Below are 22967 nucleotides of genomic sequence, written 5' to 3'. Positions count from 1 at the left end.
AGAATGTGGTAACTAAATGAGGCTTGTGTCTTCCACTTAAAATGTGCAAGCTGGTCCGGTTCCTCAGCCTCTCTGAACCTGCTTCCTCAACTGTCTAAACAGAAAAGCAACCTCCACCTCCTGGGACTGGTGAAAGGATGAAATGAGAGAATTCTGTTCAACGGTGTCTAGGACATTAGCTGCTGCTTTTAGTTCAAGAAGCCCAGTGCAGCCTATGCCGGAATAAGCATTAATTGCTCCAAAAGAACACTCTGTACAGCAAAGGCAGCCCTTTCCTAGACCACAGACCACACCACTCCAACATGGGCCACAGGTTGGGAGCAAACACTAACTCCACCAGAGGCTTCCTGAAATCATACAAGCAAGAGGGGTGAAAGTAGGAGGGATTCGGGTGCAAAAAAGCACAGGTAGAAACTGAGACACAAACAGCTTCTGAAAAGGGGGTACCCGGCTGGAAGTGGTGAGGCAAGTTCCCCCACGAAAAAACTTGGACTTGGCAATCATTGCTTTGGACTTCCCAATGTAAAATGCCACTTTTGATGACTTGGGGATTCTAGAATGTTCCGGTCGCTCACTGATTTACAAATATAAGGTCTGGGATAACCTAATCCTGCGTGGTGTGTTTCAAGGGCCCCCAAGGCGTTCCAAGAGCTGGTGACTTTCGGCTCACGTAACCTGGGCCTCAGTTTCCCTCCAGACCCTAACGAAGGCGCTAAAGGCTATTGCCTCTACAGGGAGGCTGAGAGGCTAAACCGGGACGGCGCGCTAAGGCGCTCCCTAGACACAGCACGGAGCTCCCCGCGCGCGGTTCCCATTCGCTCCCGGAGAGAAAGGCTGCGCGCGGGCTCACACCAAAAGCCCAGGACCTTCCTCCGCTGCAGCTGTAGAAAAAATAATCATAAGAAAGGAACTGGAACGCGAGCTGGGGCAGCGGCCGGGCCGGGGACTCCTCCCGCAGGCGCCCAGGAGCCGCTCGGCCCGTGGCCCGGCCGGGCAGCAGGCGCCCCGCGGGAGCGCTGAGGCCCCGCTGTGCCGGGCCGGGCGGGGGCGGCGGAGGCGGAAGCGGGGGCGGCGGGAGCGCGGTGGGGATGTTTAAAGGAAATTTACAATCATTTCCTCTCTGTGGTTTGGTGACAAATCAACAACATCCTGTTCTTTTGTGAGGCTCCGGGCGCCTGCGAGGCGGGGGCAGCGCTCCGGCTCTTAAAGGGACACACACAGGGCCCCTCTCCCAACGGTCCCCTGCGGCTCCCCCCCAAAAAAATACAGCCTCCTTAAGGCATCACCTCCGGGGGCGCGCGGCTGGAATGCGGGGGCTGCGGCTGGAACCGCCCCTGGGCCACGACCCGGATCGCATCCCTCACCCCCCAACCCCGCCCGACGCGAGGAGACGGCTGCGGCCGCGGCGCACCCCTCTGAAGGACGTCGCAGCCCGGGGCCATCTCCCGCCGAGGGGGCGGGCAGGGGGCGGAGGGGCGTCCTCCTGAGGGTTCCCTTCCCTCCCCCCCAACCCCAGGGCAGCTCCGCCGGGGCTTCGGACCTCCGGGGAGTTACCCCCTCCCCCAGTCCCCTGGCCTCGGGTATTGCTGTCCCAGAACTCTGCGGATTTACGGTTAAAATGTCGATGTACGCACAGGAGGTTTATAAAACGCCAAAGCAGAGAGAGACTTCCCGAGCTGCAGAAGTGATGAGAATCAGATGGTCAGGACCAGAAAAATAATAATAAAAAAATACTCAACTGCCCTCCTGGGATTTCGTTCATTCAGTCATTTAATGAGTATGTTTTACTAAGTGCTGGTCACCACTGTAAGCCCCCGCACCGCAGGAACAAGATAGATACGGTTCCTACCCACAGGGGGCTTAGATTCTCAAAAATAAATGAATGAACAGGATTATTTCACATCTGTAAGTGCTGAGTTTTTTAATGGGTCACATTCTGGAACAGCGGCTTTCTGTAGGGACACCTCTCTGAGGGGTCTGACCTGAGGCCTCCAAGGATGGAAAAGCAAGGGTGCTACGAAGAACTGGGTTGGAGAGGTCCAAACATTACCATCAGGAAAGAGCTCAGAAGTCCCATCCAAAAGACCCGAGTGAAGGGCAGCCCCAGGGCTGCATTTTCCCCTTGAGGACAAGCCTTGATAAGGGGCTTGGGTCCTTCTGCTCTGGCTATATCACCTGAGCCGTTTCCTTCCATCTCTCGGCCTCACAGCTTCCTATAAGGAAAATGAGAACACTGAACCAGATACAGTACTTCTCAACCTAGGTGCAAATGAGAATTCCAAGGGAGGCTTTCAAAAACACTGACACCCCTGACCCCACCTCAGACCAAGGGTATGAGGATCTCTGGTAATGGAGCCTAGGCGCTGGCATTTCTGTAAGACTTTAAAAGTGAATTTAGTGTACAGCCAGGGTTAAGAGCCACTGACCTAGGGCCGGGTGCGGTGGCTCACGCCTGTAATCGTAGCACTTTGGGAGGCCAAGGCGGGCGGATCAGTTGAGGTCAGGAGTCTGAGACCAGCCTGACCAACATGAAGAAACCCCCTCTACTAAAAATACAAAAGTAGTTGGGCGTGGTGGTGTGCACCCGTAATCCCAGCTACTTGGGAAGCTGAGACCGGAGAATCGCTTGAACCCGGCCGACGGAGGTTGCGGTGAGCTGAGATCGCGCCATTGCATTCCAGCCTGAGCAACAAGACCAAAATTCTGTCTCAAAACAAAAACAAAAACAAAAACAGAGCCACTGATCTAGACGATATTTAAAGTTTGGGTTTAACGTGCAGTAGGGTGGCCGGTCGCGGTGGCTCACGCCTGTAATCCCAGCACTTTGGGAGGCCGAGGCGGGCGGATCATGAGGTCAGGAGATGGAGACCATCCTAGTCAACATGGCGAAACCCCGTCTCTACTAAAATACAAAAAAATTAGCCGGGCGTGGTGGCGCCACCTGTAGTCCCAGCTACTTCGGAGGCTGAGGCAGTGGAATCCCTTAAACCCACCCAAGAGGTGGAGGTTGCAGTGAGCTGAGATCGCGCTACTGCACTCCAGCCTGGCCACAGAGCAAGACTCCATCTCAAAATAAAATAAAATGAAATAAATAAATAAAGTGCAGTAAGAAGGCCAGGTGTGGTGCCTCACACCTGTAATACTAGCACTTTGGGAGGCCAAGATGGTGGATCACCTGAGGTCAGGAGTTTGAAACCAGCCTAGCCAACCAGCCTGGCCAACATGGTGAAACCCCGTCTCTACTAAAAATACAAAAAAATGAATTAGCCAGGCATGGTGACAGGCACCTGTAATCTCAGTTACTTGAGAGGCTGAGGCAGGAGAATTGTTTGAACCAGGAAGGTTGAGGTTGCAGTGAGTCAAGATCCTGCCCCTGCACTCCAGCCTGGGCGACAGAGGAAGACTCTGTCTCAAAAATTAATTAATTAATTAATTAATTAAAAATAAAGTGCAGGAAGAGCTATTTCAATTCAGGGTATAATCATCCACGTTCATTGAGTGCTTAGCAGCTGCTATATAATACCCTAAGTAAGCTACATATATATTTTGTCTAAGTTACAAAGAAAAACCCTACCAACTAAGATATATATTATTATTGTTCCCATTTACAGATGAGGAAACTGGGTACAGGGATGACACAAAATGTGGTCAAGGGCACACAGGTAATAAGTGGTCTTGTCTGTATCCTGTAAGCTGAAATGCCTTTCCAGTGGCAAGAACAAATTTCTACCTAATGGTGTTGTTAATCAGGCAGAGTAGCTACCTACAGAAGAGCATGGGGTGCTATAAGCCCAAGCTGCTCATACATCTTGGACAGAGGCAGTGGACTGGCCTAGATGCCCAGATTGGAGGTCTTAAAAGAGAGATTGTAACTCAAAGAAAACAGACTTTTATGTTTCTCGGTGCTAATCCTCTCGGTCGTTTTCAGAGATGATTCCCATAAATTGTTAAAGGTATGCCTTGGCCAGACAGAGGAAACATTTGGCAAGGTGAGGAGAAAAAATGTGTACCCCAGTAATGACCAGGATAGCATACACTCCCCCACCCTCCTCACTCTCCCTTTTAGGGCCCACCCCATGCCCTTTTCACCTTTGACCACCTTCCCATTTGTGCAGTTCCTTAAGGGAGGATCAAGGGAGAGTATAAGCATGAGCTGGGACAGGTTCCCTGGGAAAGTAAAAGATCCGAGAAAGCAAAGATAAGATGAAAGGAAGATGATGCATTCTTACAGTGGGGCACTGTGCTGCTGTCAATAATAATAGAGCTGTTAGACCAGAAAGATGCTTGTAATATACAAGGTGCAGAATAGAGTCCTCTCATTGATATTTTTGTAAATCACGCGCGCGCGCGCGCGCGCGCGCACACACACACACACACACCCCCTAGAACCATCTGGAAGGATAAACTCCAAAGGGTTAGGGTTAGGAGTGATGGCTGGGCAGAGGCATGAGGGAGGGTCGTAAAGGGGTGTGTGTAGTGTAAATCTATAATTTTTTTTTTTTTTTTTTGAGACGGGGTTTTGCTCTTGTTGCGCAGGCTGGAGTGCAGTGGCGCAATCTCAGCTCATCGCAACCTCTGCCTTCCGGGTTCAAGTGATTCTCCTGCCTCAGCCTTCCGAGTAGCTGGGATTACAGGCATGCACCACCATGCCCGGCTAATTTTGTATTTTTAGTAGAGATGGGGTTTCTCCATGTTGGTCAGACAGGTCTGGAACTCCCGACCTCAGGTGATCCACCAGCCTCGGCCTCCCAGAGTACTGGGATTACAGGCATGAGCCACTGTGCCCGGCCTAAATCTATAATTTTACTTTCTCTCTATTCATCTCCATATTATTTAAATTGGTGACAACAATCATGTATTAATTTTTTAAGATAAAGACACTTCTACTGACAAATGATAAAAATAAGTATTAAAAGGGGAAGCATAAAAACCCACCCTGGGTCCTGGGAATTCTATGCAGGGTAGCAGGGTAGATACCTGGTAATGCCGTATTTCAGCTCTTCCGGGTTGATGTCCATCATCCCCTCACCCTCCCACAGCCTTCCATTCCAGTGGTAGGCTCTTACCTGGTCAGCCTACTCACCTTTCAGTCCTCATGTGTTCCACACAATTTTCTGGGTTTTAGAAGATGAATTTGAGAGGTGCTGGTTCCAATTGATGTAAGAAATGACAAAATTCACATGAGAGGGGAAAGTTGTCCAAAGTGCCATTCGGTGGTACTGCTGGTGGTGGAGGTGGGTGACGGGGATGGCATTTGAGTTCAAAGGCTCTGACTTCCCGTGTCTATGTGTTGCTCTTCTGGAAGCTTAGAAATGTAATCTGACAGTCCAAGCCCTGAAGAAAAACAATAGTGCTTTGTGGTAAGAACCTTATTGAAGAAATCTGAAAGCCTAGGGGTAGGAGGTCTGCTTATAACATGTGCAGAACTGTTCCCTCCAATTAGGAGCGGATAACTCAGCAAACATATGACCCGAGCAACTGGCGGAAGGTGAAATGTCATGCTCTAGGGAGGAATTGTTTGGCCACTCTGTGCTTCCTTTTATTTATGTTTTCTTAGATCTTTGCTGTTTATAAACAGCATAATGCATAGTTCAGAGCATGAGCTAAGGAGACAGAAAACCCACGTGGGATTTCTAGCTTCACTACTTTCTATAAGCCTCAGTTTCCTCTTTTTTGAAATGGGAATAATATTACCTATGTAATATGTAATATTTATATAATATAGATAATATTTATATAATGTAAATAATATATAATTATAATATTATATATAAATATAATACAGACCGGGCATGGTGGCTCATGGCTATAATCCCAGCACTTTGGGAGGCTGAGGCAGGCAGATCACCTGAGGTCAGGAGTTGGAGACCAGCCTGGCCAACATGGCGAAACCCCATCTCTACTAAAAATACAAAAAATAGCCGGGCATGGTGGCAGGCACCAGCTACTTGGGAGGCTGAGGCAGGAGAATCGCTCAAACCCGGAAGGCAGAGGTTGCAGTGAGCTGAGATCACACCATTGCACTCCAGCCTGGGTGACAGAGCAAGATTCTGTCTCAAAAAACAAAAAAGTGTGTGTGTGTGTGTGTGTGCGCGCGCATATATATATGTATATAAAGTATATATGTTATATACAATTATACATTTATATTAATATATAGGTATGTAATATATTAATATTAACATGTTAGTATATTAATATATAATTATATATAACATTAAATATATATAATAAGATATAATATATAACATCATAATATATAATATTATGTTATAATAATAGTACTTACCTTACAGAGGTGTTGGTGAGAATTAAATTAGCTAATACAGGAAAAGCCCTTAGCTCTTTGAACCTGGCACACATGGTAAGTGGTATATAACTAACAACAACAAGATCCAAGAAGGTGGTAAACTGTATCTTACAAATGAGAATAAGGAAGGTGACTGAGTTAAGTGGCTCATGAACACTAACATACCTACTAGTTTACACATCTCAAACCGAAATCTGAATCTTGGCCTCCAGAATGATAGGTCCTCCAGAAGACCTGTGTCCACCAAAATCCTGCATGGTTGATCAATTACTTCATTAAAAAATTATCGCCTTCAGGCCAGGCGCGGTGGCTCACGCCTGTAATCCCAGCACTTTGGGAGGCCGATTCAGGTGAATCACGAAGTCAGGAGATAGAGACCATCCTGGCTAACATGGTTAAACCCTGTCTCTACTAAAAATGCAGAAAATTAGCTGGGCGTGGTGACAGGTGCCTGTAGTCCCAGCTACTGGGGAGCATGAGGCAGGAGAATGGCGTGAACCCAGGAGGAGGAGCTTGCAGTGAGCCGAGATCACGCCACCGCACTCCAGCCTGGGCAACAGAGCGAGACGCAGTCTCAAAAAAAAAAAAAATTATCACCTTCATCTAAAATCATTTAATAAGGCCCTACTTACCTACTTACATATGCCCTAGTGCTAGCCGCTGTACAGCCTGAAACAGATGAAATTCCTTCATTCCATTCATCCAGAGCCTAGTCACCTTTTTTTTTTTTTACTTTTATTATCATTCAAATGATTTGGGAAATTTCATCATATACTACATCCTTTCCAAGGCATGCAACCTGACCATAAAATAGAAAATTAATGCTTCAATAACAATAATTTATACAGAAAATTTTCCTGAAAATAACATGTAGACTATTTTCCTTGGCCTTTGTATTCAAACAAAGATGAAAGAACTAAGTTGTTAAAAAGCTAAGCTGTTATTCTTTATCTATTCTTGTTTCAATTACTTTTTCTATGACAAAATAGAGTTGTCTTATTGAGACTGCAATTCAGAATTCCAAGTTCTAGTCTTATCAAAACTTGGCAAATCAAAGAGCTTGAAAGTTATTTTGTGCTTTGTAATACATTTAATTAGGAATCTATCTTGCTTAATTTAAATATTTCTGCATCAGTAGTTACAAAACTATTTCCTTCACTGTATTTTTTAATTTTATTTTTAATTGGCACATAATAATTATACATATTTATAGATACAGTGTGATATATTGATATATGTAAACAATGTGTAATAATCAAATCAGGGTAATTAGCATATTCATCACCTCAAACTTTTATCATTTCTTTGTATTGGGAATATCCAAAATTGTCTCATCTGGCTATTTGAAAATATATAAGTAATTGTTAACTGTTATCACCCTACAGTGCTATAGAACACTGGGACTTATTCCTCCCATCTAGCTGTAATTTTTTTTTTTTTTTTTTTTGAGACAGAGTCTTGCTCTGTCACCCAGGTTGGAGTGCAGTGGCATAACCTCAGCTCACTGCAACCTCCACCTGCCAGGTTCAAGTGATTCTCCTGCCTCAGCCTCCCAAGTAGCTGGGATTACAGGCGCCCATCACAGTGCCCAGCTAATTTTTGTAATTTTAGTAGAGAAGGATTTTCACCATTTTGGTCATGTTGGTCTTGAACACCTGACCTCAAGTGATCCACCCACCTCGGCCTCACAAAGTACTGGAATTATAGGCATGAGCCACCACACCCGGCCTAGCTGCAATTTTTTTTATCCATTAACCAACCTCTTTCTATTTCTATTTCTAGCAACCTCTTTCTATTCCCTTTACCCGCCACCCTTCCCAGCTTCTAAGAACCACTCTTCTACTCTACACTTGTATGAAGTCAACTTTTTTACCTCCCGCATATGAATGAGAACATGTGGTTTTTATAATTCTGTGCCTGGCTTATTTCACTTAACATAATGTCCTCCAAACTTATCCATGTTGCCACAAATGACAGGATTTCATTCTTTCTTTTATGGCTGAATAGTATTCCATTGTTTATTTATACCACATTTTGTTTATCCATTCAGTCCTTGATGGACACTTAGGTTGATTCCATGTCTTAGCTGTTATGAATAGTGCTGCAATTAACATAGGAGTACAGATGTCTTTTTGACGTACTGATTTCCTTTCCTTTGGATTAATACTCCAGTGAGATTGCTGGATCACATGGTAATTCTATTTGTAGTTTTTTGAGAAAACTCCATGCCATTCTCTATGATGGCTATACCAGTATACATTCCCGCCAGCTGTTTATAAGAATTCCCTTTTCTACTCATCCTTGCCAGCATTTGTTGTTTTTCGTCTTTTTGATAGTAGTCACTTGAACTGGATGAGAAGATATTTCATTGTGGTTTTATTTTTTTGAGATGGAGTCTCACTCTGTCACCCAGGATGGAGTGCAGTGGCGAGATCTTGGCCCACTGCAACCTCTGCTTCCCAGATTCAAGCAACTGTCCCTGCCTCAACCTCCCAAGTAGCTGGGATTACAGGCACCTGCCACCATGCCTGGTAATTTTTGTATTTTTAGTATTTTTAATAGAGACAGGGTTTCGCCATGTTGGCCAGGCTGGTCTTGAACTCCTGACCTCAGGTGATCCGCTCACCTCGGCTTCCCAAAGTGCTGGGATTATGGGCATAAGCCATCACGCCCAGCTTTCATTGTGGTTTTAATGTGCATTTCCCTGATGATTAGTGATGTTGAGCATTTTTCTTTATTATTATTTTTTTTAATTGAGACAGAGTCTCACTCTGTGGCCAGGCTAGACTGCAGTGGTATGATCTCGGCTCACTGCAGCCACCAACCCCCAGGTTCAGGCAATTCTCCTGCCTCAGCCTCCCAAGTAGCTAGGACTACAGGCACATGCCACCACGCACACCCGGCTAAGTTTTTGTATTTTTTAGTTGAGATGGGGTTTCACCATGTTGGCCAGAATGGTCTTGATCTCCTGACCTTGTGATCTGCCCGCCTTGGCCTCCCAAAGTGCTGGGATTACAGGCGTGAGCCACCCCGGCTTTTTTTTTTTTTTGGATATGGAGTCTTGCTCTGTTGCCCAGGCTGGAGTGCAGTGGCACGATCTTGGTGCCACTGCCTCCTGGGTTCAAGTGATTCTCTGTCTTAGCCTCACGAGTAGCTGGGATTACAGGTGCACACCACCACACCTAGCTAATTTTTGTATTTTTAGTAGCGACAGGGTTTCACCATGTTGGCCAGGCTGGTCTTGAACTCCTGACCTGAGGTGATCCACCTGCCTCGGCCTCCCAAAGTGCTGGGATTATTACAAGCGTGAGCTGCCACACCCGGCCAAGCATTTTTTTAGATACCTGTTAGCCATTTGTCTGTCTTCTTTTGAGAAATGTGTATTCCGATTATGAGCCCATCTTTAATCTGATTATTTGGTTTGTTATTAAGTACTTTGTATATTCTAGATTCTAACCCTTTGTCAGATGAATAGTTTGCAGATATTTTCTCTCATTCTGCAGATTGCCTCTTCACTCATGACTGCCCTTGCTGTGCAGAACCTTTTTAGTTTGATATGATCCCATTTGTCTCTTTTTGCTTTCGTTGCCTGTGCTTTTGAGGTCTTACCCAGAAAATCTTTGCCCAGATCTGAAGCATTTTCCCTGTTTTCTTCTAGTAGTTTCATAATTTCAGGTCTTACATTTAAGTTTTTAATCCAGTTTGAATCTATTTTTGTGTATGGTGAAAGATAGGGGTCTAGTTTTATTTTTCATTCATTTTTCTGCATATGGATATCCAATTTTCCCAACACCATCTTTGAATCTTCCTCAAACCCTTTGAAACAGCAATTCTTTTTTTCTTTTTTAAACTTCTGCGTCTTCCTTCTCCAGTCTAGTTAAGAGAAGGAAACTTTCTGGGGATACAAGGTTTAAACTGATGGACCATTAACAGCATAACAAAGCAAAAGGAATTTTCCAGGTCACCAGCCAACAACTTTAGAGTGGTATTTAAAATTCACTTGCTTAGTGGGGAGGGAAAGCACTTGTTCAGGAGAGGGTGGGGGAAGGTTTTCTCCCAGCTGATGAGGAACTGGAGAATGCCCTCTTTTAGGCCAGCAAAACCAGTAAACATCATTAACTTAGGGCTTGGTTTGTGTGCAGATCTTTTATCTTTGTAGATACAGATTACAACGCAGATTTTGGAAAGAAAATGTCTGCTGAAACCATAAAAAGTTTCTTTGGCTTTGGCTTCAGATTTAGGGAACACCTGGATCCCTGCTCTGGCCTCAACCATGATTTGTTAGAATATAACATAACCATAAATTTCTTCTGAGTCCACTGGACATACACACACACACAAACACACACACACATTTAAACAGATATTGCCTTATTCCAGCTGTGGCAACGTTTAGCAGAAGAAGAACGTTGGTCATATTGTCGTTCCCCCACCTCATTTTGCATTTCTAAAATGTATTTGCTGGCAGTCTGGAAAATCCTGGGAAAAGCAGCTTTAGTAATTAAGTGGTAAGCAGAGCTGTTCTAATAGAAATGTTCTAGGGATCACCTTTGCCGCTGAAGGAAGAATGACCAATAGAGTCTTGCTGAAATTCAGTAAGAATTTCACCTCCCTATTATAGCCCTCCCCGAGTGTATTGCCCCAGGAACTTCCATAAACCTATGACCATTTACATAGACCTTAAAATTCCTATAACCTCTTGATCTCAGGATTTTCTGGGGGCCCTGCCAAACTGCAGAAGGCTATTTAAGTAGTGTTATACACATTTTAAGGTTTTTCTAGTATAGTGGCTTCTAGACTTTTAAAAAAGCAGCAGAACCATTTTAAAGGAATGCAAAATATGAAAACGAGATTAAAACTGTTGTTTCTGGTTGAAGCCAATCACAGTGTTGCTCAAAAGGGGTCCTAGGATTCAAAGTTGGAAAACAAATCACAACTTTAGAATATCATTCTTTTTTTTTTTTTTTTTTTTTCAGACAGAGTTTCACTCTTTTTGCCCAGGCTGGAGTGCAGTGGTGCCATCTCGGCTCACTGCAACCTCCACCTCCTGGGTTCAAGCAATTCTCCTGCCTCAGCCTCCCAAATAGTTGGGATTACAGGCATGCGTCACCACGTCCAGCTAATTTTGTATTTTTATTAGAGATGGGGTTTTCCATGTTATTGTGGGCTAGTCTTGACTCTGACCAGGTGATCCACACCCTACTTGCTCCCAAAGTGCTAGGATTACAGGTGTGAGCCATCAGCGGCTCCTGCCCCGCCTAGTGACATACACATTTTTTTTTTGAGACGGAGTCTCGCTTCTGTCAGCCCCAGGCTGGAGGCAGTGGCCGGATCTCAGCTCACTGTAAGCCCGGCCTCCGGTTTACGCATTCTCCTGCCTCAGCCTCCCCAGTAGCTGGGACTACAGGCCTCCCCGCCCACTACTCGCTATTTTTGTATTTTTTAGTAGAGAGATGGGGTTTCACCGGGTTAGCCAGGATGGTCTTTGATCTCCTGACCTTGTGATCCACCCGTCTCGGCCTCCCAAAGTACTGGGATTACAGGCTTGAGCCACCGCGCCCGGCCTATCATTCTATTATGACTTTAGTAATTTTGGCATTTGATGGAGTTCAAACTCCTTACTGTGCCTATACAACACTTTTGATCCAGCCCTTGCCTACCTGAGCTCACACAGTTATTCTCAAGTTGTTTACTCCTTGGTTTTGTTGGTATAAATCTTCTACTAGCTTCCTGGAAAGAGATACACAGAAGTAAATATCGGCTCACTGCAACCTTCGCCCCCTGGGTTCAAGCAATTCTCCTGCCTCAGCCTTCCGAGTAGCTGGGATTATAGGGACGCATCACCACACCCAGCTAATTTTTGTATTTTTAGTGGAGATGGGGGTTTCACCATGTTGGCCAGGCTGGTCTCGAACTCCTGACCTCAGGTGATCTGCCTGCCTTGGCCTCCCAAAGTGCTGAGATTACAGATGTGAGCCACTGCGCCCTGCCTGTTCTCATATTCTGATTGTTTTGCTAGGTATAAAATTCTAGATTTTTTTTAGCTTCATTTTTTTGTTGTTACTACATTAATAAATGCACATGTTTTCAGGGTACATGTGATAATTTCATGTATTCATATAATCAGGTCAGGGTAATTGGGATATCCATCATCTTAAATGCTGATATTTTCTTTATGCTTAGAACATTCGATTATTTTCTTCTAGCTATTTTGAAATGTACAATTGGTTGATGTTAGCTATAGTTATCCTACTAATCTATTGAACACCAGGTCTTATTTCTTCCAAGTATATACTTACACCCATTAATCAACCACTGTCCCCTACCATTCCCAACCTCTAGATTATAAATTGTTCCTTGACACCACTTCTGCTCCTCAATAAACCTAGGCCTCTCCAGTGTCCAGGTCTTTAAACTACAAAGGTTTTTTTGTTTTGTTTTGTTTTGTTTTGGCAATTGAACACATATCCCCATCCTCACCCTTGCACCTGTATAGCTAACACTTCATTATTCTTTTTTTTCTTTTTTTTTTTGAGATGGAGTCTTGCTCTGTTGCCCAGGCTGGAGTGCAGTGGTGCGACCTCCACTCACTGCAAACTCTGCCTCCTGGGTTCACACCATTCTCCTGCCTCAGCCTCCTGAGTAGCTGGGACTACAGGCGCCCACCATGCCCGGCTAATTTTTTTGTATTTTTAGTAGAGACAGGGTTTCACCGTGTTAGCCAGGACAGTCTTGATCTCCTGACCTCATGATCCACCCGCCTCAGCCTCCCAAAGTGCTGGGATTACAGGCGTGAGCCACCGCGCCTGGCCCACTTCATTATTCTTATCAGGGAAACTTCCCTTCCTGGCTACCTCTCCTTCCAAGGCTAGGTGGATATGCGCCCTAGGAGATCGCACAACACCTGGTTGTGTTGTGCGCTCATTTGTCATATCATTACCACCTGTTAACTTGTCTGTGCCCTCCACTCAATTGTGAACACGACAGCTGAAAATTCGCAGCCATAGTGCCACTCAATAAATATTTATAGAACAAATAAATAGAGGAATGGTCACAATACTATTTTTTATTAAAAGATACAATCTATAATAAAATGTTTGACAAATGCCCTTACCAGTTGGTGCATGCTCCAGACTTTAGGGTAGAGAATAGGATTGCTTTAGGGGGAAAAATGTCACTTTGATATTAGGAGCATAGAAAGAATTCTTATAAATTCTTGTTCTAGTCTTTACCATCTTGAGAAGAAGGGAGGTTTGGAATGAAAACTGAATTCATCAACCAGGCGTGGTGGCTCATGCCTGTAATCCTAGCACTTTGGGAGACTGAGGTGGGCGGATCACGAGGTCAGGAGATCGAGACCATCCTGGCCAACATGGTGAAACGCCGTCTCTACTAAAAATACAAAAATTAGCCGGGCACGGTGGCTCAAGCCTGTAATCCCACACTTTGGGAGGCCAAGACGGGCGGATCACAAGGTCAGGAGATTGAGACCATCCTGGCTAACCCGGTGAAACCCCACCTCTACTAAAAAATACAAAAAAAAAAACCTAGCCGGGCGAGGTGGCGGGCGCCTGTAGTCCCAGCTACTTGGGAGGCTGAGGCAGGAGAATGGCGTAAACCCGGGAGGCGGAGCTTGCAGTGAGCTGAGATCCGGCCACTGCACTCCAGCCTGGGCGACAGAGCGAGACTCCATCTCAAAAAAAAAAAAAAAAAAAAATTAGCTGGGCATGGTGGCACGCGCCTATAGTCCCAGCTACTTGGGAGGCTGAGTCAGGAGTATCACTTGAACCTGGGAAGCGGAGGTTGCAGTGAGCCGAGATCACACACCTGGAGATCCTCACACCTTGAGCAGATGTCCCCAACTTTAAACTCCTGACCTCAGATCATCCACCCACCCATGCCTGTGCTGGGATTACAGGCATGAGCCACGGCACCCAGCCTTGGCTATTACTACAGTAGACAATTCAGTCCCTGTTTTTGGAGCTGAACTTTGGCCTTGATTTTGTTTTATTCGTTCTGTCACTGATCAGCCTTGCAAACAGTGATTTCCTGCCAGTCCCTGACTCTGTGACCACCCTGGATTGTTCAAAGTATAGTTCTGCAAGCAGTGGCTAGGGACAGTTTCCAATATGCAAGTTCATCTCGGACCCCACTTCATCATTCCTCCTACCCCCAGCACTCCGGGATGCTATGCTGAATTGTTTTGGTACCTTTGGTTTGCGAGCCTTCTTAAGCCTTTCTTTCTTCTACTGTATTATTATCATTGTATTATACAAGCAATAGATGCTCATTACTTTAAAAAATTTTAAAGTACAGAAGAGTGTAAAGTGAAGAGTAAATGTCTCACTCCCCACCCGAACCCCCATTCCTACTCTGGAAGTAAGCCAATTCAAGTTAGTGGCTTCTCATGTGCATTTTCAAAAATCACCCATGGCTACACAGAAGCATATATACACTTCTGCATATACACATATGCACTGTTTCGTGTCTTGCTTTATTCTCTTAACAATCAGTCTTGAACACCTTTCTGTATCCACACCTAATAGAGCCACCACACACTGCTTAATGACAGCGTAGCTTTCCTTTTTAGAGATCAGCCATTGTTGATTTCCTCCGTCCCCTACAGTGGGACACTTAGGTTGTTACTACTAAAACATTACGTTAAACATTCTTGTATACAGATCTCTGTGGACTCCTTCAGTTTTAAAATTATTTCATTGCCAAATTAGACCAGAATGACCAGAAGCATTTCTTTAAATGTGGTTCTACCTCCCGAGTTCTCCACCTATACACATTGTTCAGTGCCTGGGCCCACTGACTCACTCACTGGTCAGCAGCACAGCCACCTACCTCCTCATCTCAAAATAGAAGAAAGGTCACTGGTTGCTTCCTCATGATTCCACTCAATAGGTGTTCACAGAAGCCACATATCTCCCTTTCTCTGGAACCACAGGGGAAATCCTGGGCATTTGGGAATCGAATTTCAGAAACCGGTTGTGCTCTCAAGTGTACCCTTGAGGAAACCCCAGAGAAGGAAGGAAATGCGTTTTTGGTTCCTGAGACACAATCCCAGGTGTTTTCAGTGGTGCTGGGACAGGTGTGTGACAGCAAGGACAGTAGCTGAAATGGACTTCAGGCGGTGGCTGGGAGGAGAACACAGGCCTCTCATCAGCAGTGACGTGGCACTATTGTCCCAGCCCACATCCCTCCCCAGTGCCTGTCCTTTCTCAGGCCAAGGACAGGATGGGCGGGCAGGAACTGGGACTGCTTATCCCCAGCTGTCCTGACTCATCCACAACTCCAAGCAGCCACTGACTGTGGCCTGGGAGAAGCCTCAGGGGCCTGGGTAAAGACGGAGTTGGTAAAGGTGCCCCTGGTCTGTGTCCACATGGCTTATTATCACTCTGTGGCCTCCAGTGAGTTTCCGAACCATCCTAAGCTTCAGTTAGCCCATTTCCCCACTGGTATAAAAGCCACACCAATAGTCCCCATCTTAGACTGTCCTTGAGAGCAGGATGTACACCACATGCTTAGCACAAGACATGGTGTTACATAAGCAGTCAATAAATATTTGATATCTGCTTCACTGAGGTTTCCCTCTGGCCTAGCCTAGCATCCAACTAGGATGTAGGAGTAGGTGCTTAATTAGAATTTTTTTTTTTTTTTTTTTTAATAAATGACTGAATGAACAACCTCTTCCTTTCTGGAGGGCAGACAGGAAAATTGCAAAATGGCCCCCAAGGCCTCTCTAACTTCCTATGTCACCCCACTCTTTTCTTTATGGCTGTGGCAGATTAGTGACAATGTGGTTTGGTTTGTTTTTCTCTCAGCTCTTTCTTCTTTGCCTCCCTCCTCCTCCTCCTTCTCCCCCTTCTTTTCTCTCTCTCTCTCTCTCTGGCTTCCCAGGAGAAAAGATATTCTATTCTTCCTGGCTCATCCTCAAGACCCAGTTGCATATGATGAACAAGTTCAGGGTCAGGGTCCTAGAATGCAGCCTTCACCTCAGACTTTCTAAGGAGAAACCAAGTCCCAGAGCCATGGAATATTAGAGGAGTGAGGAAAAGAAGTGCATTGTATTCACTCAGTGAACCTCTACAGAGCATCTCCCACTTTGACTTCGGCGTCCCCTGTGCTCCTCACCACGCTGGTCTAGCCTCTGCCTCTACCGAGATGACTTCCTCATAGGTAATTCTCAGGGAGTGACCATTGCTAAGCCCCTCTTTCCTCCATTTTCACCCCTCACAACCTCTCTAAAACATTGAACACTTGATGTCCCTCTCCTAGCACCTTTCTCCTCCTTCAGCTTCTCTGGAGGACTCCCCTACTTTTTTTTTTTTTTTTTTTTTTGAGACAAGAGTCTTGCATGTCGCCCAGGCTGGAAGGCAGTGGCATGATCTCAGCCCACTGCAACCTCTGCCTCCCTGGTTCAAGCAATTCTTCTGCCTCAGCCTCCTGAGCAGTTGGGATTACAGGCACCCGCCAGCACGCCTAGCTAATTTTTTGTATTTTTAGTAGAGATGGGGTTTCACTATGTTGGCCAGGCTAGTCTTGAACTCCTGACCTTATGATCCACCCGCCTCAGCCTCCCAAAGTGCTGGGATTACAGGCGTGAGCCACTGCGGGATCCCCTTTTTTATCATCCTCCTTTCTCCCCTCTCGGTCTCTGCTTCTTGTCTCCTGTTATGAGCTGAACTGCATTCCCCCCAATTCATATGTTGAAGTTCTAGCCCCTGCCACCTCAGAATAGGACCATATTTGGAGATAGATCTTTAAAGAAGTAACTATGTAAAAATGAGGTCACCAGGGTGAGCCATAACCCAGTATGACTAGTGTCCTAATAGGAAGAAGAGGAAATTAGGACACAGAGCAAGGGGAGTCCATGTGAAGACACAGGGAGAAGACAGCCATCTCCCAAGCCAAGAAGCGCAGTCTCAGAAGACACCAATCCTGTCAACACCTTCATCTCAGACTTCTTGCCTCCAGAATTGAGAGAAAATACATTTCTGGTGTTTAAGCCACCCAGCCTGTGGTATTTTGTTATGGCAGCCCTAGTATTAAATGTGGATTTGAACCCAGTATGACCTAGCCTCAAATCTTTTTTTTTTTTGAGATGAAGTCTCACTCTGTCGTCTAGGCTGAAGTGCAGTGGCATGATCCCAGCTCACTGCAACCTCCGCCTCCCAGGTTCAAGAGATTCTCCTGCCTCAGCCTCCCAAGTAGCTGGGATTACAGGTGCGTGCCACCACGCCCAGCTAATTTTTGTATTTTTAGTAGAGACGGGGTTTTGCCCAGTTGGCAGGCTGGTCTTAAACTCCTGATCTCAGGTGATCTGCCTGCCTCAGCCTCCCAAAGTGCTGGGATTACAGGCGTGAGCCACCATGCCCGGCCTCAAAACTCTTATACTACATCATTCTACTCCTCTTTCTCTCTGCAAAAATGTAAAGGAATTTGTTCAGTTTCTGATAGTATGCTGGCCATACTATCAGATGGCCTTCTGATTAAAAAAACACACACACAAACAAACATTGAAATATCCTTTTTTTTTCCCCAAAAATGCATTGCTGAACTGGCAAAAAAAGTAAGGAATATTCAGAGACCAACAAAATAAATGAAAAAGGGAATTCTGAAACATAGGTGAATGCACAAGACAGCTTTAGATTGAGGATATTTGCTACAACTTGATGACTTGAAGCTTCCATTTTGATTAACATAGGAGGTGAGGGGGACAGGAGATAAAGTTCGTTGCACAAGGAGCTCTGCTGCCCAGGCTGGTCATGAAGTACTGGGCTCAAGCAATCCTCCTGCCTCAGGCTTCCCAAAGTGCTGGGATTACAGGTGTAAGCCACTGTGGCTAGAAGGAGTTCCTAATAGGAATAAACCCCAGTAAATATAGCTGTTAAAAGTAAATACAGGCCAAGTTGGGCATATCACTTGAGGTCAGGAGTTCGAGACCGGCCTGGCCAACATGGTGAAACCCTGTCTCTACTAAAAATACAAAAATTACAGTGGGTCATGCCTGTAATCCCAGCACTTTGGGAGGCTGAGGCAGGTGGACCACGAGGTCAGGAGTTTGAGACCAGCCTGGACAACATGGTGAAACCCCGTCTTTACTAAAAATACAAAAATTAGCGGGCGTGATGGCACTGGCCTGTAATCCCAGCTACTTGGGAGGCTGAGGCAGGAGGATCGCTTAAACTTGGGAAGCAGAGGTTGCAGTGAGCTGAAGTTACACCATTGCACTATAGCCTGGATGACAGAGCAAGAATCTGTCTCAAAAAAAAAAAAAAAATTAGTCAGACGTGGTGGCACACCCCTGTAATTGCAGCTACTCAGGAGGCTGAGGCAGGTGAATCGCTTGAACCTGGAAGGTGGAGGTTGCGGTGAGCCAAGATCACTGAAGGACTACAATTTCAACCCATAGCTCAAAGAAATGCCCACAAAGTTTCAGGAAACTTGAGCCTTAAGTTAAAATCACAAAACACGCACGAAATAAGGCAGTGTGAGTGAGAACCAGCAGAAACAACAGACAGCATCATCAGACCCACAAAAATATGAGATATAGAAATGATCAAGCACAGAATATAAATAGGTATATTTACTATATTTCAAGAAGTAAATGTGAGGCTTAAATAAATGAGACAGGAGCAAAAGGCTGTAAAATAACTAAGCCAAATTGGAAAAAACAAAACAAAACAAAAAAATGTACGGTGGTTTAAATAGCAGACTAACAGACTAAACACTTTTTGTTTTTGGTTTTTTGAGACAAGGTCTTACTCTGTTGCCCAGGCTGGAGTGCAGTGGTGTGACCATGACTCACTGCAGCCTTACCTCCCAGGCTCAAGCAATCCTCCCATCTCAGCCTCCTGAGTAGCTGGAACCACAGCTGCATGCCACCATGACCAGTTAATTTTTAAATTTTTTGTAGAGATGGGGTTCTCGCTATGTTGCTCAAGCTGGTCTTGAACTCCTGGGTTCAAGCAATCCTCCTGCCTCAGCTTCCCAAAGTGCTGGGCTTACAGGGTGAGCCACCAGGCCCAGCCTAAACACTGTTAAAGGCAGAATTCATTTACTGGAAGATGGATCTGCAGAAATCTAGAATGTGACCCAGAGACACAAAGAGATTTAAAAAATACAAAGAGCAACATATGTGACATTGGAAAATGATAGGTTCCAATACATAGTTGTATTTAATAAAGAAAACAATAAGGAAGAGGAAGTATTTATATAGAATAGGACAGAGGCTAGAGTGAGATAAGTGATATGTGTAGACTACTAAATTTAATGTAGACACTCACTCTCAGGTCCAACCTTATATTTACACAAGCTCCATAATGAGAACATCCTTAAATTTTGTGCCCTAGGTTCGCACTAGTTATGGCCTTGATAATTTTTCCAAATTGTTGTAAAACACCAAACTCTGGGTCCAGAAATTCCAAGAAGGATAAAGAAAAATAAATTCACATCTAGATATATTACAGTGAAACAGCAGAGGGCCTGCGACAAATGCACATCACTTTTTTTTTTTTTTAAGATAAGATCTTGCTTTGTCCCTCAGGCTGGACTGCAGTGATGGGATCACAGCTCACTGTAGCCTCAAACTCCTGGGCTCAAGGAATCCTCCCACCTCAGCCTCTTTTTTTTTTTTTCTGGATGGAGTCTGGTTCTATTGCCCAGGCTGGAGTGCACTGGCATGATCTCGGTTCACTGCAATCTCTGCCTCCTAGGTTCAAGAGATTCCCCTGCCTCAGCTTCCCGAGTAGCTGGGATTACAGGTGCCCACCACCATGCCCAGCTAATTTTTATATTTTTAGTAGAGACGGGGTTTCATGTTGGCCAGGCTGGTCTCGAACTCCTGACCTCTGGTGATCCGCCCACCTTGGCCTCCCAATGTTCTGGGATTACAGGCGTGAGCCACCGTGCCTGGCCCACCTCAGCCTCTTGAGTAGTTGGGACCACAGATGCATCCCACTATGCCCAGTCAATTTTTATTTTTTGTAGAAACAGGGTCTTGATATGCTGTCCAGGTTGGTTGGAACTCCTAGGCTCAAGCAGTCCTGCCTTGGCCTCCCAAAGTGCTGGGATTACAGCCGTGTGCCACTGTGCCTAGCCCAGATGAATTTTTATTTTTATTTTATTTTATTTTTTGAGATGGGGTCTCACTCGGTCACGCAGGCTAGAGTGTCGTGGTGTGATCTCAGCTTACTGCAACCTCCACCTCCTGGGCTCAAGCGATCCTTTCTGCCTCAGCCTCCTGAGTAGCTGGGACTACAGACAAGAGCCACTACAACCTGGCTAATTTTGGTATTTTTTGTAGAGATGGGCTTTCATCATGTCGTCCAGGCTGGTCTCAAACTCCTGGACCCAAGCAATCCTCCTACCTCAGCCTCCCAAAGTGCTGGGATTACAGGCGTGAACCACCGTGCCCAGCCCAGATCAATTTTTAAAAAGATACAATTAGACTCACTACATACTTCTTAGCAGGCACAATGGAAGCTGGAATTCAGCAGAGCGCTATTTTCCTCATTGTGCTGAAACAAAACAACTAGCGACCAAGAATTCTATTCAAGAATTCAAATATGAAGATGAAATAAAGTCATTTTCAACCCAATAAAAACTGATAGAATTTACTACCAACAGACTCTTACTAAAGGAAATTCTAAACAATGAATTTCAGGCAGAAGGATGTCAGTCTTAGATATATGCTCTTATAACAAGGAACAGTGAAAAAAGAGATTGGAAGCTCTGTGAGTAAATGTTAGTAACAATCTGACTGTATAAAGAAACACTAATACTGTCTAATCTGGCTTGAGGGAAGAAAAAAAAAGAATGAAAACACCGGACTACAGAATATAAACGTGTATATGTTGAGGTAAAGGGAGACAGCAGAGATTGAAGTTAATGCAATTTAAGGTCCTTGTATTCAGGTTTTTTTTTTTTTTTTGGCAGTGGTGGGGATGGAGTCTTGCTCTGTCACTCAGGTTGGAGTGTAGGGGTGTGATCTCAGCTCACTGTAACCTCAGGCTCCTGGGTTCAAGCCATTCTCCTGCCTCAGCTTCCCAAGTAGCTGGGATTACAGGCACGTGCCACCACACCCAGCTAATTTTTGTATTTTTAGTAGAGACAGGGTTTCAACATGTTGGCCAGGCTGGTCTTGAACTCCTGACCTCAGGTGATCTCCCTCCTGGATGGCCTCCCAAAGTGCTAGGATTACAGGCATGAGCCATTGCACCTGGCCAGGTCCTTGTATTCTTTAGGAGGATAGAAACTGTGATTGATTTTTTTTTTTTTTTTCAGACAGGGGGTCTGTCACCCAGGCTGAAGTGCAGCAGCATGATCTGGGCTCACTGCAACCTCTGCCTCCCAGGTTGAAGCAATTTTCCTGCCTCAGCCTCCCAAGTAGCTGTGACTACAGGTACCTGCCAACACACCCGGCTAATTTTTGTATTTTTAGTAGAGACGGGGTTTCACCAGGTTGGCCAGGCTGGTCTCGAACTCTTGACCTCAAGTGATCTACCCACCTCTGCCTCATAAAGTGCTGGGATTACAGGTATAAGCCACCACCACGCCCGGCCTATGATTAACTTTTAAATATCTAGAGGATCCACTAAAAGAAGAGATGGAGAGACTGTAACTTCCTAGGCAATGGGAAAAAAAGAGATGATTTAAAAAAAAAAAAAAAAAAAGCCCAATCCATAAGACAGGAAAGTAGAAAGAAACACAAAAATAAAAACCACGACAAAGAGTAGAAAGAAATCTGACTAATGTGATAATTTTCAATATTCATATTAATACAAGCAAACTGAAACGTACTCCACTGTAGTGAAAATAGTGAAAAGACAAAGCTTGTCCGACTTGCTAGGAAACAAAATCCAGTAATACATGTGTATCACAAGCAAAACAAAGGAGTTAGGGTTAATGACTGCTAAACTTTCCTCTTGCTTTTTCCAGCCTATATAATTTCTCCATAAAGTCAAGCAGAACAAATGTGGTCATTTGAGGAGAGGTCATTTGATAAAGAAACTATTTGCAAACATAATAGACATACTTCGCAGAGTGTAGGGAAACTACAGGGATGGTGCAGCACCCTGGAACCAGGAACAATAGGGTTCCACTATCACTCCTAGAACTGAAGGGGCAGCATGTGGATGGGCACTTACCAGAACCCATTGCGGTCCTTGCAAGCCATTCTTCACTCTGTGGCCAGAATGAGCTTTTCAAAATGCAAATTAGATCTTGTCATCCCCTAACATAAACACTTACACACATATCCACAGCTTCAAGTCCTTTAATAGCATCCCATTGTCCTCGAGAAGCATAAAAGTGCAGATCCTTGAGAGAGCCTCCAAAGCCTTTCGTGATCTATCCTCAGCAAGGGCCCTGTCCCCCATATTTCTAGCTCCTCCTGGGACCAGGGTCCACCTCATTTTCCGTCCTGTAGTCACACTGGTGATTTTGCATTTCCTTGCATTCACCATGATCCCTCCAGCCTCAAGACCTTTGCATATGCTGTCTTCTGCCTGGAATACTTCTCACTCCACCCTCCAAACCCCACTTAACACCACTCATCTTTTAGCTCTGAGCTGAAATGTCGCTTACTAGAGAAACTTTTCCAACCCTGTCCTCATTATATACCTTTAGAACATTACTGCCTCTCCTA

General features: G+C 45.1%; 1 long non-coding RNA gene across 1 annotated transcript in view; it reads right to left on the bottom strand.

Annotated features, from left to right (window-relative positions):
- Nucleotides 1-1906: 1906 nt before the first annotated feature.
- The window catches only part of LOC108586608, a 29843-nt gene continuing 8782 nt past the window's right edge, over nucleotides 1907-22967 (bottom strand). Inside the window, exons 2-3 of the long non-coding RNA XR_001904135.2 lie at nucleotides 5084-5334; nucleotides 1907-2213 (exon numbers count right to left, since the gene is read on the bottom strand). This is a non-coding gene — a long non-coding RNA (uncharacterized LOC108586608). The remainder of the gene's footprint in view (nucleotides 2214-5083; nucleotides 5335-22967) is intronic.

This window comes from Papio anubis, chromosome 5, assembly GCF_008728515.1.
Source record: "Papio anubis isolate 15944 chromosome 5, Panubis1.0, whole genome shotgun sequence".
In the NCBI taxonomy this organism is placed as follows: domain Eukaryota; kingdom Metazoa; phylum Chordata; class Mammalia; order Primates; family Cercopithecidae; genus Papio; species Papio anubis.
Note: the sequence above shows the minus strand (reverse complement) of the source record. Positions and strands in the feature narration are given on the sequence as shown.